We start from the raw sequence: 13493 nt of genomic DNA, 5'->3' as shown, positions 1-13493 counted from the left end.
AAATAAACATTTCTGGAATTTGTGGGATAGTCTGTGTGGGTGTGTATGAGGGCATACCAACTATGTACAGACAAAAGTGCATGTTGACAAATGCACATAGCCACTGGGTTGATCTTTCCATCTTAGATAGTCACTGTGGTGAAAAGTTAAGAAACTGAATTAATTGGACACTTAGAAAACAACAGAAAATACTCCCTGCACATTTAAATGTTGTTAGAGTAAAGTTTGTGCTTTGGAATGACATGCCCACTGATTCGGAAGAGGTTGTTGATATTTTCAGTCTGCAGCTAGAGGTGGTGTCTGAAGAGGCATGGGCCATAAACCATTTCATCCTGCATTGCAGATGAACTTTGCTTTGCAGAACAGATATCGAAGAAATGTTTTTATCAGTATGCTAAAAATTGGTGGAAAACCTGCAAACATATTTCAGCATAAACATGTTATTGTGTAGATCTGTGCATGCAAAAGGAAAAGGGGATAATATAATTTTATGCAGGTGTAATAATGTCTTAAAAGTTAATGACTTGTATGCAAATTGTGGGTAATAAGTGAGTCTCCCTTTTAAAGGATAAGTTCGGCATTTGTCAAGTCAATGGTATTATATATGCATTTACCACGTAAAATTGTGTTCCAAAGTCCAGTATTTTCTCAGTCTTTAAAAACTAATCTTGCCCACACTACCGTTTTACATTGGAATTAATGGGGCACAAGTAAAGGTGGAAAACAAAAACCTTAAACTTTACCAGATATGTCCATTTTTCAAGCCAAGACTGTTGTAGAGTATTGATAGGTGTTTTGTGGTTACACACACATTGTAAAATAGTTTAAACATTTAATTTTTGAACAAAAAAACACTAATGAGATTCTGCTATTTTATGCACTACCTCTGCCCTTGTAGTCTCCCAGAATAACGTTTCCTTGCAAAAGATAAAATCACAGAAAACGTTTTGTGCCATTGGTTGGTTTTGACTTAATTCTGTATTTATGCGAGTGCTCACACAAGTGAACAGAAAACACATCCTTACCTAAAGGAAAATATCACCAAGACTATCAGAATCACATTTATTGGTCAAGTATGCACGCATACAAGGAATATGGTTTTTGATGACTCTCCGAGTTTAGTTACATGACAGGCACACACAATTGATAAGTTCACATCTGAGATAAATACAAGATCTACAATGTAAACACATGCATACAAAGTACATGACCGTGGAGGAAATACTAAAATATACACACATTAATTATATATAAGAATATTGCGAGATATTTGTGGTGCAGGTTGTAGTGGCCATACTGAGATAGGACAGCCGCATTATCCAGTTGTGAGCATGATGGCCTGTGGAAAGAAACTGTTCTTATACCTGCTTGTTTTGGCAAAGTTTAGTCTGTAACAGCTTGCAAATAAGAGAAGTTCAAAAAAGGCTGTGGCCTTAATGTGAGGGGTTGGTAATGATTTTCCCTGCCCTCTTTACGTCTCTGCTATACAGTGATTATTTCCAGATCTCCTTTGTTGTCACAACGTGTATTGGAGCCAAGCATGGGGTTGGCATTTTCCAGAGAGCACCTGGTGGCCGGACATCCACATAACCCACCCAGGCTTAGCCTATAATGGTGATGTGGTCCCAGCTATCTTGTGGTCACATGATCTGTAAGATGAAGGGTGAGGGTTGGGTGCAGCTGGGTGCAGTGTTAGTTTAGTGCCAAGCATAGGCAGAGAAAACCTACACAGACTAGATCGGGGAAATGGAGCTTGGCTTTAGGAACTTGGAACATTATGTTTCTGATGTGGAAGGGGCCCGAGTTGGTGTAAGAGGTGGAAAAGTTACAGTTAGATATATCTGGTATCCCTCTACACATAATCACAGTGCAAAACCTCTTAATTGGATGTGGTCTCTCTCTCCAGTGCTAGAGTTCCTATGTGTGAAAGATCACTGGTGAATGTGGGGATGGTCAAAAGTCCCCAACTAAGGGCTGTATAATTGAAGTTTTCTCCTGTTGATGAAGTGATTGTCTTAATGTGGCTATTAGTTGCAGAAAGGAAAACTCTGACTGTTGTTTATAAATATGCACAAACTTTAGTATTCAGCCGTTTTAGTTAAGGTGTGTGAGGTGCTTGACCACTGACTTGGTAATCTTATTGGGTGATTTCAATTTTCACATTGGGAATTAGAGAGATACATGGAGTGGCATGATTGGAAGGAATGACCTGCTCCATCTGAGCCAAATTGATGAGTTGATATTAGATTTCTGTGCTAGTCAATGATTGTCCATAGTAAGCATGTTCAAACACAAGAAGGCTTATAAATGTACCTGCTCTCAGAGCACCTTGTACTGAAGGTTGATGAAAGACTTTGTAGTTGTGTTGTCTGACCTGAAGTTGTATGTTTCACGGTTATCAACTGAAAATCATTTGGTAGCAAGTTGGAGTCGAAGTGAGAGTCATATTCTGAATAGACTGGGGAAGCCTATAAGAGCAGTTGGGGTGCCCTGGGCACATCTGTCATTTGTGATTAAGTTCAACACCTACATCTGAAACAGCTTCTCCCAGATGCAAAATGAGGACTGGGCCATTGAGTCCAAATGGTCCCTATTGAAGACGTCAAGTTTTTGAAGCAGCTTATAAAATATGTAGCCAGCAAACTGTTTGTTACATCAGAAGAGTAAGGCTTGACCTTGCCCAGACTGTGTTAGATAGGAATGGAGAGGTAGTAACCTTTTCTGAGGAAATTGTCGAGTGGTGAAAGAAACTTTGGACATGCCCTCCTATCATAAAGGCAACACTGGACACATATGGTTGGATGGGGTGGGCACCATCACTATTGTGGAAGTCACTAGGGTGGTCTAAGGAATCTGTGATGCTTATGGCTGCTGGCATGGATGAAATCCGACTCGAGATGTTAAAAGCATTGGACATTTTTGGGATAGTGTGATTAGTGCATCTATGCAAAGTCACATGTAAGGCAAGTAAAGTTCTCTTGGACTGAGTGACTGGCATGGTGGTCCCCAAATTTGAGAAAAGTGACCAGATGGTGTGTTCCAACTACAGAGAGCTCACACTCCTCAGGTTCCCAGGTAAGGCCTATGCCTGGGTGCTGGAGGGGAGACTCCATCTGATGGTTGAGTCTATAATACCAGAGAAACAATGTGGTTTCCTTCATAGTCATGGTTTAGTAGACCAGCTGTTCTCACTGGTACAGTTGCTAGAGGGTGTGTGGGAGTAAGATAACCAACTGTATTTGTTTTGTAGATTTGGAAAAAGCATAGGACCATGGCCCTCGGCCTGTATTGTGGGAGGTGCTGCAGGAATATGGATACCAGAGCGATGCTTGTATATTAATTTCCTATATGAATGCAGTGAGAGCTGTGTCCAAATATTTGCTGTTAAGTCGAATTTGATCACTGTGGGCGTTGGAGTTCATCAAGGCTGTGTGTTGTCCTCGCTCCTGTTTATGGTTTTTATGGACAGGATAGCAAAGCACAGCCAGAAATGTGGAGGTGTCCAGTTGGGAAGGCTTGGTGTAGCATCTTTGCTTTATGCTGATGATACTGTCCTCATTGCTTCATCTGACTGTAGCAATTCACTACTCCGTGTGAAGTGGCAGAGATGAGATTCAGCACCACTATGTCCGAGATCACAGTTGCCTCATGCGTACACACAAAAAGAGGTTTGAAACATAAGTATGCAGCTTCCCACACAAAAGTCGGGATTTATAAAAAAAATCTAGACAGGAAAGTTTGCATATGGTTACGACAGCCCATCTATACACGTTTTGGACAAACCGGAAAATGATGATATTCTCAATCTAGTACAGAAATGCAGCCAAATGATGTATCAATGAGCTGCTAATATAATGTGCATTGACATAACAGACATTAAACCTCAAAAGTGATAAATGTGATATACAGACTATATTTTAGTTCCTTATAAAGAGGACCAATGTTGCATATTTACATTTTTTGTTTTTTTAATTAGTTTGTGTTGGCTACCTGTTGTCACTTCTAAGGATTAGAAACCAAAGAATGGTTGAAAAAAAAAAAACAGGTGTGACTCACTTCCTGTGTACTGAAAGTTCTAAATCACATACCCATATAGGGTTTGATACAGCATTGCTTGTTTGACAACTGTGCAAATGGCCACATACAAAGGGAAAAGTGTTTTGGGTCTGGCAGAATTTTTTTCCCCACTATGACTGGCTTATTATCCAATTTAGGCTTTCAAGATTAGTGTGTGCCAAGTTGGCCTTGGCATTAAAAAGACAGATTGCCTGAAATCAGGCTACACCTGTTTATATCCAGGTTTTAATAACAGTTGGCTTTTTTGGTGATCGGCACATACCTGAGGGAAATGGTCAAAGGGTCACGAATATCTCACAGAAGCTCCAGCTACATTATGCCCATTGTGCTGGAAGCCATAAATGACTAACGAGGCGCTGCATTCAGTTTAAATATGGCTTGGTTATACATGGCATCATGAAAGTGAAATTTGCAGGACTTACCGGTTTTCCTAATGTAACTGGGGCAATTGACTTCATTCATATTGCACTAAATCACCTAGTGAGAATGATGCTGCTTTTGTTAACCATAAGCAGTTTTACATTCCGTTAATGCACAAGTCATCTGTGATACCAAGATGAGACAAACTGATGAATGCCGTGGCTCCATGGCCTGGATCAACCCATGATGCATTTATTTTGGGCAAAGAAATGTTAATTAGACAACTTGTTGAAGGTGCTGTATCCTCAGTGTTTCATATACCCTGTACTATTCATTGTAACATTGTAATCATCTCATTACATATGCCAGTTGATAGCGGCTAGCTGCTCAGACACTGGTGCTTTACACTTTTTTCTTCTCCTCAGAGGGAAGAGGAGAGAGGTGCTACAATGCAGTGTGGAGCACACCATAGGATGCTTCTCCTCAAATGCAGGTGGTGGTGTCTCAATGTGCCGGGTGGGAGGCTGCTCTACTAGCCAATGAAGGGCTGTAGCATTGAGAATGTACATGTATGAGGTTCACTACCATAGTCCATATTTAGTTGTTTCAGGGTGGTAACTTGCGGTGGTGGAGGGTTCGAGGCACTTTCACATGTACACATTTAGAAGATAGCAGGTTTATAAAGGGTATATTGCAGTGAAATGTGTGAATGCCAGTTTTTATACATTTTTTTTTGGCCATACATATTTTCTTGTTTTAGGCGTACACATTTTCACATCCGAATCCATGAAAAGTTTTATAAATGAGACCCCAGGTGAGGGGAAAGAGCTGCCCTTAGTGGAGGAGTTTTAGTATTTTAGGAATTTGTTCACTCTTGATAGAAGAAGTGAGATTGACGAGCAGACTGGAGTGGCGTAAGGCACTGTAAAAGTCTGGTGGTAAATTGGGAGCCGAGTCTAAAGATACAACTCTTGGTTTACTGGTTGATCTACATCCCTGTCCACACACATGGTCATGAGCTGTGTATGATGAATGAAAGAATGAGATTGCAATTACAAACAGCAAAAATGATGTTTCTTAGCAGAGCCACTGGGCTGACATTCTATGATAGGGTGAGAAGTTTAGCAATTCAAGAGAGCATCAAAGTAGAGCTGCTGCTCCCCTGGATGAACAGGAGCCAGTTGAGGTGGTTTGGCTATGTCATAAGCATGCCCTCTAGGCATGTCCCATGAGGCGGAGACCCTGTAACAGCCCTAGGACATGCTGGGGTATTTTATCTTTTAGCTGGCTTGATAACAGCTGGGAATTCCCCAGGAGGAATTTGTCTTGGCTGACCTGCTTGGCCTGCTGCCACAACGACCCTCACAAGGAAAAACAGTTGGAAGATGAAATAAGGTCTTTTCAGTAAATAAAACTAACCCCAAGACTAGGTTTCTTAGCTGTGTATATTTTCCTCCACCAATCTGTCACTGTATGCTCTTACCGTCATAAATTTTTTGTCTCTCTCTTGTCTTGCATGTTTTTGTCATGGTGCTGTGTGATCTACTCCTAAGGCTTTGGTGTCCAGACAGAAACATCTGAGGATCAATTCCCACTGCTACCATCTTAAGGTTGAATGTGCTTTTTTGAAGGTGTTTCTGGAGTGAAGAGACACGATATTTCTGGGTCATTGGAGCTGGAGCCAACCCTGGGCAGTATGGCAGTCCAGAGCAAGATTGCCACACTCTCAAACCCACAAATTTAACATGCTGGGGCCAGTTTAGAATTTCCAGTTCCAACACCACATGGTTAACAACGAGACGTGGGATTCAACTCTAGCCTGCTGACACAGCAGCAGTTGCTAACCACTGTATAGCACAATTTTTTTTAGATGAATGTCTTAAATGATGTTGTAAATGTTATTTGGCCTAAAATTGCAGTTTCATTCTGTGTGTGTTTTTCTGGTCTCAGGGGTACACTTATTTGGGTGTGCTGACTTTACTGTTTACCCCAACTCTCCTAAAGTATATAACTTCTTGGTACGCGGATCCCTTTGACACATTCATGTGACAAAAGTAGTGTTTATTTTTCATGCCAGTCCATTTAAGAACATGCACACCAGACTGTTGTTATAGCCTAGGATGACCAGATATCCTCCAAAAGGAGGACATGTCCTCTTTTTTAACATGGTTTCCTCCATCCCCCAGCTATTGCAAAAATTCATTAAAATGTCCTCCTTTCACAGAATCAGAAACAGAGTTGACCATTTTTGACTAATTACATATGATATATAACGAGAACGAGCAGCCTTCAGCCATTCTCCATTCATCCGTATCACCGTGTGACATTACGTTACATTATCACGTTATCAATAATTGTAACATCAAGTAGCGGCAACACTGTTTTATATTCTATTTTTGCCCGACGGCCCAATGGATAGCAGTTAGTGGTTGAGTGGAGCTGAAAAATATATTTGATAATTTTTGTCCTCCTTTTTGACTGTTGGCATCCTCCTTTATAGTCGAACCCATCTGGTCACCTTATTATAGCCTGCCTTGTCTATGTTTGATAAACTGCACATCACTTCAGCAACCCGCAAGACAAAGGTAACCAGGGGTGAGTGCCAGGGCCCAGGACAGAGCTGTACAAGTGGGGTCTTCCTTTGCCTCAGCCTCATAATGTATTAACCATTTAACACCACCATTACTAACAGAACATTTTCAATGTGTATTTTTGTAACATTTAGCCAAATGCAAAAGATCATCAGCTGTTACTACTGCAAACCAAATGCAACAAAACATCCTTTTAACATCATGTAAAACAAATATAGTATACACAATAGTCCTGTCTTACTGCATTATTTTTTTTGAGTTCACGCTTGGACATTCGTAACGTCTTTAATAACATCTGCAAAATTCACCTGATGCGCAGCCTCCAATTCATTGCACAAAATTACAAGACCTTTCAGTCTTTCTTGGTACATCATCGTACATAAGGTCCGCCACTAAGAAATGAGTGAAACCTGGCTAAGGTGGGAAGCAGCTTTGTATCCCAAGGCAGGCACTGAAGCACTTACTGATCTGTTACTAAGCCACAATTACAAAAGTAATGAATTTCTTCCCACTGTTGTGGGCCACTTGCAAGGCAGGGGTCCAGGACAAGTGTTCACAATTCCACCTTATGAGAAGACCTGCAGGTAACCATTGATTCATATAACGTTCTCTTCATTTGAGTGTGTTTCTGTGCTTTTCTGGACATTTACAGGCAGAACAACAGTGGGGTTGTTTGATCTTGTGTGGGAAAACTGTTGTCCAGACTTGTGCCAGAATGAGTTCCACTTGAGCAATGAACATTCATTTTAGCACCATGTGATTGTCATACCCTGAGTGTTTGGTAAACAACAGCCCTGATACCTCAGTTTTGTATCATAATTACCAAGTACTTGCCGTGAACACATTTTTTTGCTTAGAAAATTAGGGAAAATATTGATCCCACAAAAATGATGAACTCAAAAAAGAAAAAAATATCCCAGTACACAGTGAGAATTAAAGTGGCACACCCAAGACTTTGTCATAAGAACACACTTTGTTCCTTCAGACGCTCCATCTAATATTTTGCTTCAAGGTGATGGCCCGTGACTTAGCACTGCTGTTTCGCTTTGTGAAGTTTCCTCGTTCTCCCTGTGTTTGTTTGGGTATTCATTCCACAATAAAAAAGCATTCATGTTAGTCGGATTGGCAATGCTAAATCGTCCCTGTGTGAACAAATATGGATAGGACTATGAGTGTACCCTTCATGGTGGAGGATATTACTTCCTGTGAACCTGCCGTTCCATTAGATGGGTTCAGCAAACATATTTTTTACCTCTTAAGATAATGTGTAAAAATTAACATTTACATTCTACTTCATCAGCCACATACTATGTATGCATAATATAAGTTCTGGCTGGATTCATTGTTAGTTGTTTTACTCAGTATAAGGTATCTGCTAATCCACCAGTTTTACCGCCCTCTGATAATTCACAGGGCATGGTAGATGTGTCATTCTACAGACCATTTACTTAATTTGGAAGAACCAGCAGCCCCAGTACAGACTACTGTGGGACACCATGTTTAAAGGATACGTTTGGTATTTTTCAAATTTAAGTTATTTCTTCAAAAACATGGTATATATGCATTTACCGCGCAAACTTGACTTCCAAAGTCCAGCATGCTTTCTACATTTTTAAAAATGTATTTCCTGCACTGAAATTTTACACTGGAATGAATGGGGCACAGGTAAAGCTGTGAAGACGAAAGCACTAAAAACTTACTGAATACATTCATTTTTAAAGCCCCAACAGTTGTCAAGTATTGATCCGCTTCCTATGATTACACACACATTGTAAAATAGCTTGTACATATTATTACAAAAAAATACAAATATCATCAGAGCCCACCATTTAAACAGAAAACCAGCTGTATGTGTTACCTCCGTACCTGTAGTCTCCTGCAAGACCCTCTCACCCCCTAGGGACATGGTTTCCTCTTGAAAGATAAAATCATAGTCAACGTTTCATACCGCAAGGCTGGTTTTGTTTCGATTCATTTCTGTATTCATGTGAGAACTCACACAAGTGAATAGAAAAATGTGTCCTTACCTCAAGGAAAATATTACCAAGAATATGCAATAAAATGATTAATTCCAGATCCCTTTAAGTGTAACAAATATTCATCAGAAGCACAGCAGGTACATTTACTTTTAACAAATCTCAACAAGGATGTATTCAGTAAATTTTAGGCTTTTATTTTCTAGTGGTGCCTCCTGCCCCAAAGCCTCTATTGTAAACCAATAGTGCGGGCAAAATATTTTTAAAAGTTATTTAAAAATGCTGAACTTTGGGACACAGTTTCAAATGCACATACACAGTGTTTTTGAATAAATAATTTCGACCTGAAAAATACCAAACTCATTCTTATCCAGCCGTTAGAAGAGTGTCTGTCTGCTGAGGGACTGTCAACCTTGTTGAGAGGTTTACTTATCATGGCAGTGACATTCATGTCTCTGGCAACTCTTCCTAAGAAGTCAGTAGACTAAATTTGCTCAATGTAGTAGTGTTAGCTATTTTATTTTGGGTAAGACGTCTCCAGAAGAACTAGGTTTTTTTGAAAAACTCAAACACTTTATATATATATATATATATATATATATATATATATATATATATATATATATATTTGTGGAGGACTGCTAGCTTCTCATGCCGGTCCTCACCCTCAGGCCGCCAGGAGGAGCCCTTCCGACAGCAGGATAGTACCCCGAGGTCCAGCAGGGCCTCATGGACTTTGTAGTATTTATACACAGCCCTGCTGGATACCTTGGGGGCCACCAGGAGTCGCTGTGGGGGGGGCTTATGGGCTCTTTTGTGTTTACGTCACGGGAAGGAACGACGTGCTCCCGGGTTGAAGTAAATGACTGATTGCCCTGACCCGGAAGGAAAAAGGAACTGTGGACTGTTGGGACAGAAACACCTCCGGGTCAGGGGCTATAAAAGGGCGGTGCCTCGCTCCAGACAATGAGCTGAGCTGGGTGGTAGGAGGGCAACGCGTCTGGGAGTGGAGGATTGTGATTATTATTGAGGTATTTGGGAGTGGAGAGTGCTTTGTGCACAATTATTATTATAATAAATAATTATTGGACTTTTACCTGGTGTCTGACGTGGTGTCCGAGGGTGCAAGGGTGCGAGCAAGCACTTAATCTGTCACAATATATATATATATATATATATATATATATATATATATACACACATACATATACACACACACATATACATACATACATACATACATACATACATACAACACACACACACAGTATATGATATTAATCCATTCATCAAACAATCCAGGGCTCTCAAGAGGACACAGCTGATCCCTGTATCATCAGGTTCAAGGCAAGAACCAGTGCCAGACACACTTGTACAGGGCAATTTACAGTAGACTCTCCAATAAACAGAACATCTATATGATATGGGATGAATATCATATAAAGCAGTGAACAATTTACAGAAATCCAAGACCGGATTTTAACTGAAAACTCTGGAGGATAGGAGGCTAACTACAATACACCAATAAAAACAAAACAAAATACAAAGTACAGCCATTAACTTTTCTAATTACAGATGAGACAGAATGTTTCAGCATCCACTCTAATAAATATTAAAATAGGGTATGACAGTAAAGGATATTGAATGAGTCATCAGCGAATGACGTAAAGTTCATGGCAAATGCAAAAATGACCCCCGCTTAAAGGCCTTCAAATTTGTCCTGTAAGTGAAGGAAGGGTCTTGGTCCCAGAGTGATCTTTGAAAACACTGCAATGGAAATACAGTTCCAAATCCTACTGCTTTATCCATTAATGTGAAACAGAGTTGTTTACCAAGTGACCAATCACAACTTGGTTTTGTTCTCAAGCATCATACACACACACACTTGTCTGTCAAGCTGAGATCTGCCATGCTCTGCAGCAGCCTGTCATTAAGACCGGTGCATGCTATTCTGCCACTCCATCTTGTTCTTCTTTCGCAATCCAACACCTCCAGACACGTCTCCCACCTCTTCTTTGGCCTTCTCCCGCCGTCTGAAGACTAATCAGGTGAATTCGTCACCCAGTTATCCTTGCTCAGGTGGCACTCCCTTTACAAGGTGTCTTCACTTGATTGGCTCAAATGACCAATCTGGCTCTTGACTGTGACAGTTTCCTGCTTCACAGCAGACTTAATAAATAAGTTCCCTTCCTGGACCTCCAGCATGACAGAAGTTATTTTTTTATGGTCCAGTTAGTATCAAAATCCTGTAATGTTCACTTCTTGCCAGCAGAGAGCACTGCAACCATTTTTAATAAATTCACAAAGAGTTGATAAAAACATATTCTCACTCCAGATAAAACATAATTTTGCATATTTTTCACAGATGTATATTTATAATTGTCATTTTGGAGCTTTGCACAATGCAATTTTATTTTACTGCAGATGCATAAACAATACTTGAAAAGTTTTTAGGAATTGTCACTTAACTCACTCTGCATTTCTGCTGTTAACTGATTTACTCCTTGACATCTGTAAAGTGATGCAGCTTTACAGCAGTGCACCTCTGGTGAAGGTAAGGGGGTTTGTTCAGTTATTGTGCACTATTAAATTTCTGTAGCTGTCAGCAGAGAGGCATCTTATAGATCGGGTGGAGCCAGCACTACAGGGACCCCCAAAACACAAATTCTTAAAGAATATATTTTTACATACCTTTTAATGCATGTGTTTTACATAATAAAAATGAAGTGAATACAAATTACAGTTTTTCAAAAATGGATAATGTGCCAGATTCTTAAGTCAGCAGTGCAATGTGATTTTGGATTGGTCCCTTTAAAACGCATTGATCAGTACATGCAGCATCATATGAACTGTAAATACCTGGCAGAAAAGACGAGGTGATACCATGAATATGAGTGCATGTTTTCCAGAATGCCAGCATAACTGTCTTCGCACAGCTAGTGAATTGCTTTTTCCATTATGGGCATTCGCTGCGGAGAGGAGAAAACTTTTAAAAATACTTATAAAAAAGGTTCACCTCCATATTAAAATGTTATTAGTTTTCTGCCATGTGATGCCATGCCCACTGTTTCTGAAGAGGCTGTGGAAGCTTTCCATTTAAGGTAGGGAAATCCAATTCAAGAGCTTATTCGCTTGCCCTCCACAAGTAATACTAGCACATGGATGGGTGCAGCATTTAGATGTTTTTACAACAGATTGCACAGTATGGTTACCCTTTTATTTGCATAGCTTTTTGTTTTCTCTCCTTTTCTGGATGTTTCCTTTCATGTTCTTCTCTCCACTCTGTAGCACTGGGAATCTCCTGAATTCTGCATCCTCAATCAGTTGTTCACATGTAGTCACTCCTAACTTCCTCCAGTTCCCATGAGAAGAAACACTGTGCCCTTGTAGTCAAAAGGGCCACCCCAGACTTAGATGAAGGTCAGGAAAGATGTGTTTTAAAATCACCGCATTGTAGGAATTAATTGTGCTTGGGGTAAATGTTCACTGCCAGGAAGATGAAACCAGAGTCAAGAGAGATAGGAGGTGGCATTAAATAGGTCACTAATTAAAAAAAGGGTTAGAATGAAAACCTGGAGCCACTGGGGCCCTCCAGGATCAGTGTTGGGGACTCCTTTGTTATAGCATGGCTTTGGATTGAGTGAAGAAACCAGACTTATATGAGCAAACTCCCAGGGACAGCATGCAAACTTAAAGAATACTCAAACCTAAATTGAACTACAAGCATTGTGAGACTACACTGATGCACCTCTGGGCAATTACCATTGATCTTATCAGCACCATTTAGTACTATAAAGAGATTCCCAGTGTTACTCATATAATGAAGATGGCTGTGAGAAATACTATAGTAAGTTAAGGGAACATGGGGGTAAATAAGTAGTAGATGTACACTAGCTTGGTAGACTGAAAAGCATCTCTCATTGATATGATGGTTCGTTTATTTTACGTACTCTACTCCTGCAACAGCTGGTTCAGTTTATAACCCATCCCATTTGCTGGGGCTGTGAAAAAAATGTTCAAAGGCCTTCCAGCTGTTAGTTTGTGTCAGGGTGTCACTAAATGCTCTCACATTGTAATTGTTTTAACAGGCTCGCTACTTATAAATGCTAAAGTGGTGTCACTCATAGAAAAGTAGTAAATCACTCCTAACTACCACCCAAACAAGTCTGTTCAGAAAAGTAAGTGAATGGGATCTCTTTGGTTCCTTATCTTGTCTGCAAATCTTGGCTTCAGAATATGTAATTAATAAATAAATTAAAAAAATTAAAGTTAGCAAAGCAAATTAGAATTCCTCAATAATAGAGACTAACATTTAGGTAAGCCAGAACTCAGCTTAATTTATACTCACAAGGCAAGCAAATATTTACCTGAAGAGAAAGAACTTTTTTCTTACCTTCACACCTGATTGTCAGCAAATGACAATTTGTGCAGAACACATCCCATATCTTCTATTAAATATCTACCTACGAAAGCATAAAGAGAAGCCTGT

The sequence above is a fragment of the Polypterus senegalus genome, chromosome 4 (genome assembly GCF_016835505.1).
Source record: "Polypterus senegalus isolate Bchr_013 chromosome 4, ASM1683550v1, whole genome shotgun sequence".
Classification (NCBI taxonomy): domain Eukaryota; kingdom Metazoa; phylum Chordata; class Cladistia; order Polypteriformes; family Polypteridae; genus Polypterus; species Polypterus senegalus.
Note: the sequence above shows the minus strand (reverse complement) of the source record.